We start from the raw sequence: 12,716 nt of genomic DNA, 5'->3' as shown, positions 1-12,716 counted from the left end.
TCTTCAAGTTAATTCAGCCCAGGAAAGATGAGAAATTCTCAGGAATGAAATTTGAGGATATGATGTAGAATAGTGAAAAAAATGCTGACCTTAAGCTCAGAAGATCTAAATTCAAATCCTGTCTCTCTCTCTAACCTTGGACAAATCACTTAACATCTCTGGGTCTCAGTTTCTACATAAGTAAAATGAAGAGAAGCCAAGTACAGTGACCTATGCATGTAATCCTCACTACCATAAAATGGGAGAAAACCAAGGATAGTGGATTATTTGAGTTCTGGAGTTCTAAACTATAGCAATCAGGTGTCTGCATCAAGTCTAAAACCAATATGGTGAGCCTTGGGAAGGGGTGAGGGCAGGCAGATTTGGTACAGGAAAGTAAAACAGCCAAAGTGGAAAATAGATCAGATTCAAGAAAATCAGCAGTAGGATCTGGGGTGTGAATGGCTGTTACATTTTTATCTGAGGAGAAGATTCAATACCAAGTAAATAAAATAAAGTAAAAAAAAGTTAAGCTAGAAGTATTAACCCAATCTAATATCCCAATGAGAAAGAGAAACAGAAATTGTCTGAAGAAATGTAGATGCATAGGAAGTTCACCAACCAATATAACTTTTTAAAAGATTTAGAAAGATGGAAGGGAGGTAGGTCAGCTTTGTTGCTGTTTAGTTTGACTATTACTCTATTTGGGGTTTTCTTGGCAAAGGTACTAGAGTGGTTTACTATTTCCTTCTCCAACTCATTTGACAGATGAGGAAACTGAGCAAACAGGGGTAAATAATTTGCCTAGGATCTCACAGCTAGCAAATGTCTGAAATCAGATCTCTCTGACTCTGGGCCCATGCTCTATCCATTGCACTCCCTCTAGCAGCTAACAGAACATACAGTCTTGTAAAGAAAGTATCTGGAGTGCTTAATACTCAGAATGAACTGAGATTAGCAAGAGATGCCAAGGTCAACATAAAAGGATATTTTTAAACCATGTTGGGAAAAGAGAAAGCTCACAGAAGGAATGGGACTGGAAGGGAATGTATGGGATGGATGGGAAGATGATAACCATCCATAGAGAGAAAGAATAGCTACTTAAGTCTTATTTTTACTCCTGTTTTCTCTTCCAAATAAAATAACCTTTGCCCTTGAAATGGCAGACAGAAATAGGTAATGGAGAGTTGATACACTAGATAAGTCAGGAGCTACTAAGAAAGTAGCTAGGTACCCTTGAAGAATATAAATCATGCTCAGACATGTATCTTTGTGTGCTGAAATAATGGGCAGATATGATTACTAAGCCACTGTCACTGAAATTTGAAAGAGCATGGGAAATGAGAGCTGTACTCCAAGACTGGAGAAGGACAAACATCCCAATTTTAAAAATTGGGGGGGAATAGAGTCTGCAAATAATAGATCATTGGTCTTGACTTCAACCCTGGGAAAATTCTAAAATAGATCATTTAAGAGACAGTTGGTGAAGATCTAGAAAAGGAAGCAATGGCAATGATTACAACATAAGAACCAACTTGGCTTCACCAAAACATGTCAAACTAAATCCTTTTTGACAGGGTTACTAAACTGATAGATGAGGAGTATGTTGTGGATAGGGACAACTAGCTTGTTCAGTGGATAGAATGAGGGCTTGGAGTCAAGAAGACTCATCTTCCTGAATTCAAATCCAGTCTCAGACACTTACTAGCTGTATATTACTCTAGGTAAGTCACTTAACCCTGTTTGCCTCAGTTTCCTCAACTGTAAAAAGAGCTAGAGAAAGTAAATACAAACCACTTCAGTATCTCCATCACAGAAAGTCAGACACAATTGAAAAATGATTTAACAGCAACAAATACTGTGGCTATAATTCATCTAGATTTTTGCAAGGGGTTTGATAAAGTAGCTCATCCTATTCTTGTGAAGAAGAGAAATGCAGACCAAATGATAAAGCAATTTTATAGATTCAGAGGCAGCTAGGTGATGCAGTGGATGGAGCACTGGCCCTGGAGTCAGGAGACCTGAGTTCAAATGTGACCTCAGACACTTAATAATTACCTGTGTGACCTTGGGCAAGCCGCTTAATCCTACTGTCTTGCAAAAAGCTAAAAAAAAAAAAGTTATAGATTCAAAATGGATTGAATGGCTAGAGTAAATGGAGTATCCAATGATGATTCAATGTCAACATGGCAGGAAGGCTCCAGAGAATACCCTGATGCCTGGCCCTATGCTCTTTCACATTTTTACCTTTAGATAAAGAATTAGATGGCACACCATTAAATTTGACTATGATGCCAACCTTGGGAAGTCTAGTTAACACACTGGATGTAAGAGTTACATTCCAAATAGAGCTTGACAGGCAAGCACATTAGCCTGTATCTAATAAGAGGAAATTCAAAAGGAATAAATATTAAGTCTTTGAATGTGGTATGGACAAGGTTAGACAGCAATCTGTCCAAAAAAGATCCAGAGCTTTTAGCAGCCCAAAAGCTCATTAAGAGTCAGCAATAACTTCTAGGAATAAAGCAATGATAGTTCCACTATACTCTGCCCTCCTCAGATATTATCTAGGATGCTATTTTCAGTTAATAGTTTGGAAATCATAATTTGAGAAGAATGGTCATAAAATGAAGGCAATCAGGATGGTGAAGGACCCTGGGTCTGTGTCACAAGAGGATGAGTTTAATTAATCAATCACTAAGTTATTGTTTGTAATGTTCCAGGCATTTATTAAAAACTAGGAATAAAAAGAAAAAAGCAAAAATAGTCTCTGATTACATTCTAATGGGGAGACTATATATATATATATATATATACATATATATATATGTATATGTATATGTATATATGTGTGTGTGTGTGTATTTATCAACTACAAACAGAATAGAAAACAGCCTCAAGGCACTAGAAGCTGGGAGGAAGAACCATGGAAGGAAGTGTTTCATTTGGATTTTAAAGGAAGCCAGGTATTCTAAGAAATGGAATTCAGGAGGTAGAGTATTACAGGGATATGGGAGAGCAGCCTGCACAAAATTGTAGAAGTAGGAAATTCAAGAAACATGGAGTACACAGTAAGGTCCTACCATAGAATGCATGGAGGGTAGTAAAGAAGACTGGAAAGATAGAAAAGGACTTTCAAATACCAATTTTTAATTATTTGATTCTAGAGGTTATAAATAGCCAATGGAGTTTATTGAGTGGAGGGTGGGGGGGATTGATATGGCTAGACCTATGCTTTAGGAAAATTACTTGGTAGTTGTGTAGAGTGGTCAAGAGGAGTGGTGATGAAAGCTTGAACTAGATGAGTGAATGGAGGGTAGAACACACCCAAGAGACATTGTGTAGAGAAAATATAATATCTGCCAATCAACTGAATACATGGGGTGAGATATATCAACTTCCAGAAATGAGGACCCTTTATACAAGGAGATGAGGTCAAGAATCTTGATGATTTAAAGTTGAAAGAACTTTCATAGTTTAGTATAGAAAAGAGAAGAATGTGGAAGGACTTGATGGCCACCTTTTAAGTATTTGTGGGATCATCATAATGGCAATTGTTTCATTTGGTCCCAGAGTGTAAAATCAAAAGCAATGTGTGATATGAATGCTGAAGGAAGAAAAGAGGAAAATTTTGGTTTGATGTCAGGAAAAAACATCTTCATGGATTAGAACTGTCCAAAAGTGAAAGTCAGGAAAGGGCAGGTTGGAAATGTATGAGCAGATGATGAATGACTTCTTGTCTTGGCTATGTGTCTAGATAAGGGTTGAACTAGATAGCTAGTGAGGTCCATCACAACTTTAAAATTCGGTGATTCTGTGAACAGTATGGACAAAGTGGTCTCCCTCCTGGAGGAGGGAAAAGAGTAATATGAGATACAGCTAGCAAGGCTAGGGCCTTCACTACCAGGCAAAGGAGCCTGATCTTTAATAATAAATAGAGTATAGAGCCTCATAAAAAAATTTTATCTTTAATTTTGTATTGAATATGCAATAACTACTGATTAATACATAATCAAATAAACATATAAAATAAGAAACAAAATACTACATAAAATTCTTATCATTTAATGAAATAGAACCAAGTGGATCAGCAGACAACAAACAAAAAAAAATATCATCCCCTTCAACAATTTTGAAGTTCTGTTATCTTCAGTTTTGTTTTCTTTATATACATGAAAGATATGGATTTAAGAGCTCATCTAGAATTAATTACATATTTTCATTGTTTGCCTTTAAAACTCAAGTTTTGGTTTACAGTTATGCTCCCAAAGCATAGTTCAAGTCCTTGGGCTCTAACATGATGTCAAGATCTCACCAGTCTTGGCATCTTCCAAAAACAAGACTAAAGTCTTAGTAACCTCTCCATTGATTTTTAGATGGTGGCCAATGTAGAGAGGTTTATAGTAGGCTACAATACAATACATTCACACTATCATCCAACAAAATAGAAGGTAAGATTCAAGTCAAAACATGCTTTAGTTTTAAAAATTTTATTTGTCATATAGTATTTATGACATGTATAATACATATATTGTGAAAAATGAATATTGTCCAAAATCAATATTTTTAATTGAGATATTAGCATAACAAGGTCACAAAATTCTAGGGAATTACCAGTGTAAAAATTGTTTTGCATGTTACCAATTTTATTTTGTGTACTGCACTTTAGGGATACATGGTTACTGTGTTAGGAAAAGTACATATCAGAATTAATTTTTTATTAGAATGAATTGTATGCAGAAAAGTATTTTTTCAGTATTCTCTAGTGAAAGATTACAGTTTTTTGTGATTAAAGAAACCTAGCCCTTATTTCCCATATAAGCAATGTATTAACATTTGCGTTTATTTTTATGCCATTTTCCAGGAATGTTACCCCTACAAAAGTTGAGGATTGACTGTATATGGTTAGAGTTGTGCTGAACTCACATTTCATCACTTCACAAAGGGTTTTTTTTATATTTCCATTTGTTCTTCATATTTGTCATTTTTACAGAATATTCAATGTATTGCTAATATACAAGTCTCAGCAGGACCGCCAACACTGTGTTAGACACTTGAAAATTTTGGGACAGATGAATGACATAGTCAGATCTATATGTAAGTAAGATTTTTCTAGCAGTGATCTGAGGGATGAGTTAGAGGAGGGGAGAGTAATAGAGGGGAAAGACAAAAAAATAACTCTGAGAAGCAATAACTAGAGTCCAGGCTGGCAGTAATCAGCACTTATTCTTGGATGACAGTCCTAGGAATAAAGAGGCAGGACTACATGTTTGCAGTGGCATTCTAACAAATGTTGAAAGACAGACTCTTTGGGAAGAAAATGTACATGCTTTTAAGCTTACTCTGCATTATAAAAATTTTCTCATCACTTTATTAAGTCTAAAAAAATCAAGAAAACAATAAATCAATCTCTTATTTGTAGCATTTATTGATTTCCAAAGTGTAAATACTTACACTGAAAATTTAACAATATACTCTTGAAAGGAGTTATAAGTTCAACGCAACAAAATCGGTTAATTAATTGGATGTGAAATAAGGAATAGGGAAGAGTCAAAGATATCAAAGTTATCAAAATGTGAACCTAAGTAAATGGTGATGACAAAGTCAGAAATAGGAGAGTCAGAATAAGGATGAAAAGATTTTTGAAGAAAAATAATGAATACTTAGTTTTGTTTCTATTGAGTATAAGGTATTGGTAAGACAAGACAGCTAGGTGGCGCAGTGACCAGGCCTTAAATCAGGAAGAATGCTCTGCCTGAATTAAAATCTGACCTCAGCCACTTACTAGCTGTGTGACCCTAGGAAAGTCACTTAATTCGTTGCCTCGGTTTCCTTATTTGTAAAATGAACTGGAGAAGAAAATGGCAAACCACTCCAGTATCTCTGCAGATAAAACCCCAAATGGGAGTCATGAAGAGTCAGACACAACTGAAATAACAACAATAAAATTTAATAAGAAATCCAAATAGAAATGTCAGAGTATTCAAAGGAACTTTCTAAAGATATAAATGAAGAATAAAAAGGGACATGGAATGACCCAAGAGAATAATCACAGAAATAAAATTCCTTTCATACAAAAAATCCAGAGTTGCCATTTGGCAACTTCAACTATGTAAATATATCTGATAATCAGAAAAAAAGCAATAAAGACTTGCTTATGAGTTGTCAACACAGATACCATAGCCTCCATGCTCTGAAGTTCATGCACTTTTACTTACAGAAGAGCCATATAGACCCTCAATCAGCACCTGTTACTTTGAGATACAATTTCCTCTTACTTGTGAGATACAATTCTCATAAACTTTATTATCTAGATTCCCAATCAATAGCAAGTTAGAAGTAAATTTGGGGTGGCTACTCAAGGAAGGAACACCACCAGGAATGAGAGCTGGCTGACCTGAAAAGGGGAAAGGACCAGAAAAACTATTATAAGTGGAAAAACTTACAAGAAGTAGACACAAGAGCTAGAGAAGCACAATAGGAGAGGGCCATCTAGGAGAGGGCCAAGTCACCCAATATACCTCTATTATCTTCTATGTTATAGAACAGCACAATAATTGCTATTCCTGATGATCTTAAAATAATGTTTGTCCTTCATTTTCAAAGACCATGACATGGGGGGGGGGTGATGCCATGACAAGCATGCGAATTAGATTATTTAAATTTTAGAGAACCAATATTCCTCATCTGAGTATCCTGATAGCTCCCAGTTATCAGGTAACTATGAATCTGTTTCTTTTGAGAAGGACCTAGAATAAACTTTAGCCCCAAAAGACCTAAACTGAATCATCCAACAGTCTCCCCCTGGGTCCTTATGATACCATGAAGCCCATATTTTTGGAAGTCTCTTCATAAGAAGAAGTATCCTAGGGAGTGGCCAGACCAAATAACCATCAGGCTTACAGAGCTGCAACATCTTAAAGAGGCTATTCTCTGTTCCACTTATGAAAAGCAATTGCTCACCTGTAATTGGACCTTCATTGCCATCAAATAGATGACACCTTTCATCTAGAGTTGCCTCTTATAAGGGAGATGATGCAAGATAGTCTTTCTAACAAGATGGAAGTAGTGCAGTCAAAACATACTTGCCCAGTTGTCTGCAACTCTACCAGAAACTGAATGAAGTCTCCCATCCCAGATTTGACACCCTATCTCATCTGCAAGTCCCATCTATGAAGACTGTCATTTTGTCTGATTCATCAGTGACAATATTTACTATAAGAAAGGCATATATAACTGGATTTTGGTTAAACCAGAAATTAATCTAGTAATGTGGTTTACCCTGAAAGAAATTCCTCCCAATGAGCTGAGATATAAACTGTACAGCTAGCCTTTTTTTTAATTAAATTTTATTTATTTATTTTTGTTACATTTTAAGTTCCAAACTGTCTCCATCCCTCTCCACCCTGCACAATAGATATAGATATATAGTAAAACCACAAATATACTTGTTTATGCATACATATTTCTATTTATCAGTTCTTTCTCTGGAGGTGGATAGCATCTTTCTTCAAGGTCCTTTGCAGTTGATCTGAAATATTTACAATACTCAGTCATTTATAGCAATTTTTCTAACAAATTGCTATTTCTGTATACATTGTCTTCTCTTCTGCTCATTTCACTCTTATTTCATACAAGTCTTTCCATGATTTCTAAAATCATCATTTGCTACAGCACAGTAGTATTCCATCACAATCATATACCATGACTTGTTTAGCTATTCCCTAATTGGTGACCATCCCCTCAGTTTCCAGGTCTTTGTCAACACAAAGATAAGTTCTATAAATATTTTAGAAAATATAGATTCTTTTCCTTTTTCCCTGATCACCTTGGGAAACAGACTTAATAGTACTATTTCTGAGTCAAAGGATAACAGTTTTATAACTCTTTGGGCATAATTATAACTTTTGGGCATAATTCCCAATTGCTTTCCATTAACAGTGTATTAGTGGCTCCAATTTTTCCACATTTCCACATTCCTTCCAGCATTCGTCATTTTTCCCTTCTATTATTTTTAGCCAATGATAGGTATGAGATGTTATCTCAAAGTTGTTTTAATTTGCACTTCTCTAATAGTAATTTAGAGCATATATATATATGTCTCTATATACATATATATGTATGATTTATTCATCAAAAAATGTCTCTTCATATCCTTTGACCATTTATCAATTTTTAAAACTGATTCTGAGAGAGGCTAAGTCATTTGTTACACAGCTGAGGCATTATTTGAACTTAGATTTTTCTTGTTCCAAACTAGCACTCTAGCCCTAATTTAGTTGGGAAATGATTCATAATCTTATAAATTTGATAAAGTTTTCTATTTTTTTGAGATATGAGACTTTTATTTGAGAAACTGTCTATAAATTTCCCCCTAATTTTCTGCTTTCTAATTTGGGCTACATTTGCTTTATTTGTATAAAACTTTGTTTTTAACTTAATGTAATCAAAATAATCCATTTTATATCTCACAATACTGTCTCTAAGTTTATTCATAAATTCTTCTCCTAATCATATGTCTGATAAGTAATATATTCCATCTTCTTTTAATTGACTAATGATATCTCTTTTCATATTTAGGTCATGCATCCATTTTGATCTGTAAGATATTGGTCTAAAACCTAGTTTCTGCCAAACTGATTTACAATTTTCTCAACAATTTTTATCAGTGAATTCTTATCTCAAAATCTTAAATCTTTACATCTGTCAACCATAAGATTACTATTATCATTTACTATTGTGAATTGTATGTCTACTGTATTCCACTGATCTACCTTTCTAATTCTTAGCCAGAAACATATAAATACACCTTAATTCTTGGTCTGTTGTTTTCCCAAGTGTAGGTTTTGAAAAAAGCCTTGAGGGATAGTGGGGTAAGATCTTCATTTGCATTGATTCCTAGGAGGAACCAGGGTCTGGCCAAGGGATTTTTGGACTAGAAAAAGCAGGATTGACAAAGATGCTCCCCTTCAGGGTCAGGATCCATAAAGGAATCAGAAAAGCAGAATTCCAGAGTTGGAAGAAAATTCCATCAATGTCTCTCCTACAACTTTCCTATAGTTGTTTGTGAGGCATGTGAGCAACAATCATATGCCTTCCTTCTTCTGCACTAAAGAAACAGAGTGAAGTCATTATGGGAAAAGCACAAGTCGAGGATGGAGTTTATTGCCAACCATGGCATGCAGACTTTGATGGTTTGTTTTGCAGAGTGTGTGATGATATGGTTAACCAAGGAAACAGTTACTTCTTTCCCACAATCCTTATCATGTCTATCTGAGAGCCAGGCAGTTCTTGACCTGTTCCTAACTGACAAATTGGTCCCTCATTCTGGATCAGAGGTTTGCCCTTGCTAAACAAGAGCTTTGTCATCAAGTCCTTGACTATCAGGGCCAGGTGTTCCACCTCCTAGAAACCATGCTACCCCCTAGCAAGGCTCTCTGGGCCAGCTGTTTCTCAGATGCATCTTCCAGGAAGATTTACCCAATAAGGGGCAAACTGCTTTTACACCTACTTCCAGTTGATTCTCTCCAACTCTTCCTTATTCCTTCCCTTGCTCTTAGTTATTCCAAACCTCAAGTTCTCTACCACCTCAGACAATTCTGTATATCCTGAGGACACATCCTGTGTCCCCCTCATTTGGTAGGTCTCCTTTCTATCAGGATGGTAGAAAAGAGCTTGAGAGAACCAAGGGATAATATGTGGGAAGGTGCTTTGTTTTCTAACAACATGGAGGAAATAAGTCTCTGCATAATTAAGATGAGTGTGAATTTAGAATAAAAGGGATCCTCTAGCTGATGTGGTGGGTCTCCTGGCTGGCTGAAGGTATGAGAGAGACACAGTCAGATAGACAGGCAAAGAAATAGAGAGAGCCACAGAGACAGAGTCTGAACTTCATTCTACCTCCATTGGTCAGGTCAGACCTAAGGAGATAAAAAAGATTGACTAATATTTAAAAGGGTAGTAGTCTCCCTGAATTCAGAATTCTCTACTGTGTCCCATTCTTGCAGAGGGAGCACAGGATTAGAGATTTAGACTATGAAAGAAACTTAGAAATCATCTAATGCAATCCCCTCATTTTACAGAGACAAAGACAGAGTTAGAAAGAGTCCTTATCTATCCTTATGAAAATATAGGGCAGCCCCTCAGCAGATGCCATTAAAGGAATAAAGATTTTATACTCTCCTCTTACCCCCTGGCCCTCCTAGGGCAGGGCTATTCTGGCTTGGTGGAGGTGACTGAGGAACACTGAGAGAATGGTGGAATAGGGAAAATCTGTGTACTGATCCAGATACTGGGGATGGGCTGCTTTACTACAGATGCCCCTGATCCATGAGAAAGAATCAGTGGGGGGGCGGCTAGGTGGCATAGTGGATAAAGCACCGGCCCTAGAGTCAGGAGTACCCAAGTTCAAATCCGGTCTCAGACACTTAATAATTACCTAGCTGTGTGGCCTTGGGCAAGCCACTTAACCCAGTTTGCCTTGCAAAAAACAAAAACGAAAAAAAAGAAAAAAGAGAAAGAATCAGTGACTGTTCAAAGTATCAACACTCATACCTGGCCTTGATGCTCCCATTGTCAAGAGACCCACCATGTACTGCACAGATTTGGTGTTACCCACAACATGGAAATGATTGTTGAGATCTTAGACTCAGTCCTTCCAAAAGGGTTTGGATTTTCAGGGGTTTGTGCTCTTCTATAGTTGAGAGTTCTTAAAGTGGTCCACTGGACTTTCTGGATATTTAAAGTTTTCTAATAATAGCCCTAAAGCCATCATGTTGGAAGATCTTCTATATGAGTGTCACTCAATTTCAGACAGAAAGGATCCTTGGGAGTTGTATACTGACTCAAAAAACCACAAGTTAATATTATCTAGGTTTTTTGGTTAAGTTGTTTCAGACATGTCCAATTCTTCATGACCCAATTTTGGGTTTTCTTGGCAAAGATTCTGTAGTGGTTTTTCATTTCCTTCTCTAGCTCTTTTTATAGATAAACAGGGTTAAGGGACTTGGCCAGAGTCACACTGCTAGAAAGTGTTTGAAGCTGGACTCTAACTCATGAAGATGAGTCTGGATTCTAAGCCCACCTAGCTGCCCTTATCTATGATGTTCTGTATTCTTATTTATCTTGTTAAACATGTTCTAGAAGACCTTTAGGACTTTACCACCAAGGAATGGAATGTGATAGGATCAGTCTGGACCAAAGTCTACCATCATGTAGACTAGGCTAGTTTTCTCCTAATGCCCAGAGACTTTCTGGTGTAAGAGAAGCCAGCCCATGAGCTGTAAGACCATGGAAAAGATTCAACAGATGTTTCTCATCCATTCAGGCATCACACTTTGCATTGACACATTTGACCAGACACATTTCTGTGTGAACAAAAGGAAGCTGTGCCTGCCTGAGCCAGGACTGTCTCCTTGCAATATCCTTGCCAGGCTATGGCTAACTAAACCTTCTTTTACTAACTGTGAAATAGACTGCAGGCTACCCATTACACTCTGATCCTGACCCTGAACCATCAGACTAGCTTTGGGCAGGCTCAACTTATAACACTAATAGAATTCATATAGTCACCACTACTAGAATGTTCTGAATGATTTTACATAATAGTTGATATTAATGATTCTTTCAAATGCCAGGTGGCCAAAGGGAAGAAGAGGAAGGAAGTGCTGGACATCTGGTAACCTCAGACAGGGACACCTAAAACTTCATTTTACCTCCATTGGTCAGGTCAGATCTGAGGAGATTAAAAAAAAAGAATGAACAACATTTTAAAGGCTGGTGGCCTCCCTGAATTCTGAATTCTCTACTGTGTCCCATTCTTGCATAGGATTGGAAAGTTAAACTTTGAAAGAAACTTAGAAATCATCTAGTACAATCCTCTCATTTTATAGAGTGGGGAAATTGAGGCCCAGAGAGATTCATGATGAAAAGCAGAATTGTGATGTGAAGGCAGGCCAATGACTCTAAAATCACTGCCCATAGTACCACAAGGAAGAGCAGAGAAAGATTGATAATTAGCAAAGGAAGTAGACTGAAGAGAACTAAAAGGTCTTAATAAGCTAATAAGGAGTAGGGAAAACCCGAAACCCAGGAAGTACCAAGGGAGACAGATGTAGCAATAAGGAGAGGGAAATAGGGAAAAGATCAAAGGGGAAAGAGGAGGCTGGAAGAAAAAGAAGAGACAAAGGAGGGGAAAAGCTGCAAAGCCCCCAAAGGCAAAAGCTTCCTTCTGGATCTTTCCTCAAGGCAGTTGTAACTGACCAAAGAAGTGCCAGATGCCCCAAGAGGTACAGAATGGGAGGAGATGTGGAAGCTAACTGAGTCAAGAGGTTTTTATGTGAGCACAGGGAGGGGATTCTCTCCTCCACAGCTGCACAGAGGTACGTGGCCACTCAAGCAGATCCCAAGGCTAATTGGACAAATGGAAAGACAGGAGGCCTCTCAGGGAAAGTAAATAGAATTACTCACCCATGAATGGGGCCCTCGATGGGAAATGGATGGAGTGGCTCATCCACCCCAAATGATATTGCCTCTCCCGATATATCCTACCCTCTCTCAGCATACAAACCGCCACCAGATCTAGGCAAAGAATAAATCCTTGTTGTCCATTCCCATCCTAAATCCCTGCCCTCCCACAGGCTCCAAATCCCCTGCTGCTCTGGTCCAAAAGTCCTCCCAAAATTCTTTTTATTATTCTAAAATTTTATATCTTCCTTCTGATCTCTTCATACACTGAG

The sequence above is a fragment of the Macrotis lagotis genome, chromosome 2 (genome assembly GCF_037893015.1).
Source record: "Macrotis lagotis isolate mMagLag1 chromosome 2, bilby.v1.9.chrom.fasta, whole genome shotgun sequence".
Taxonomy (NCBI): domain Eukaryota; kingdom Metazoa; phylum Chordata; class Mammalia; order Peramelemorphia; family Peramelidae; genus Macrotis; species Macrotis lagotis.
This window is presented reverse-complemented; position numbering follows the sequence as displayed.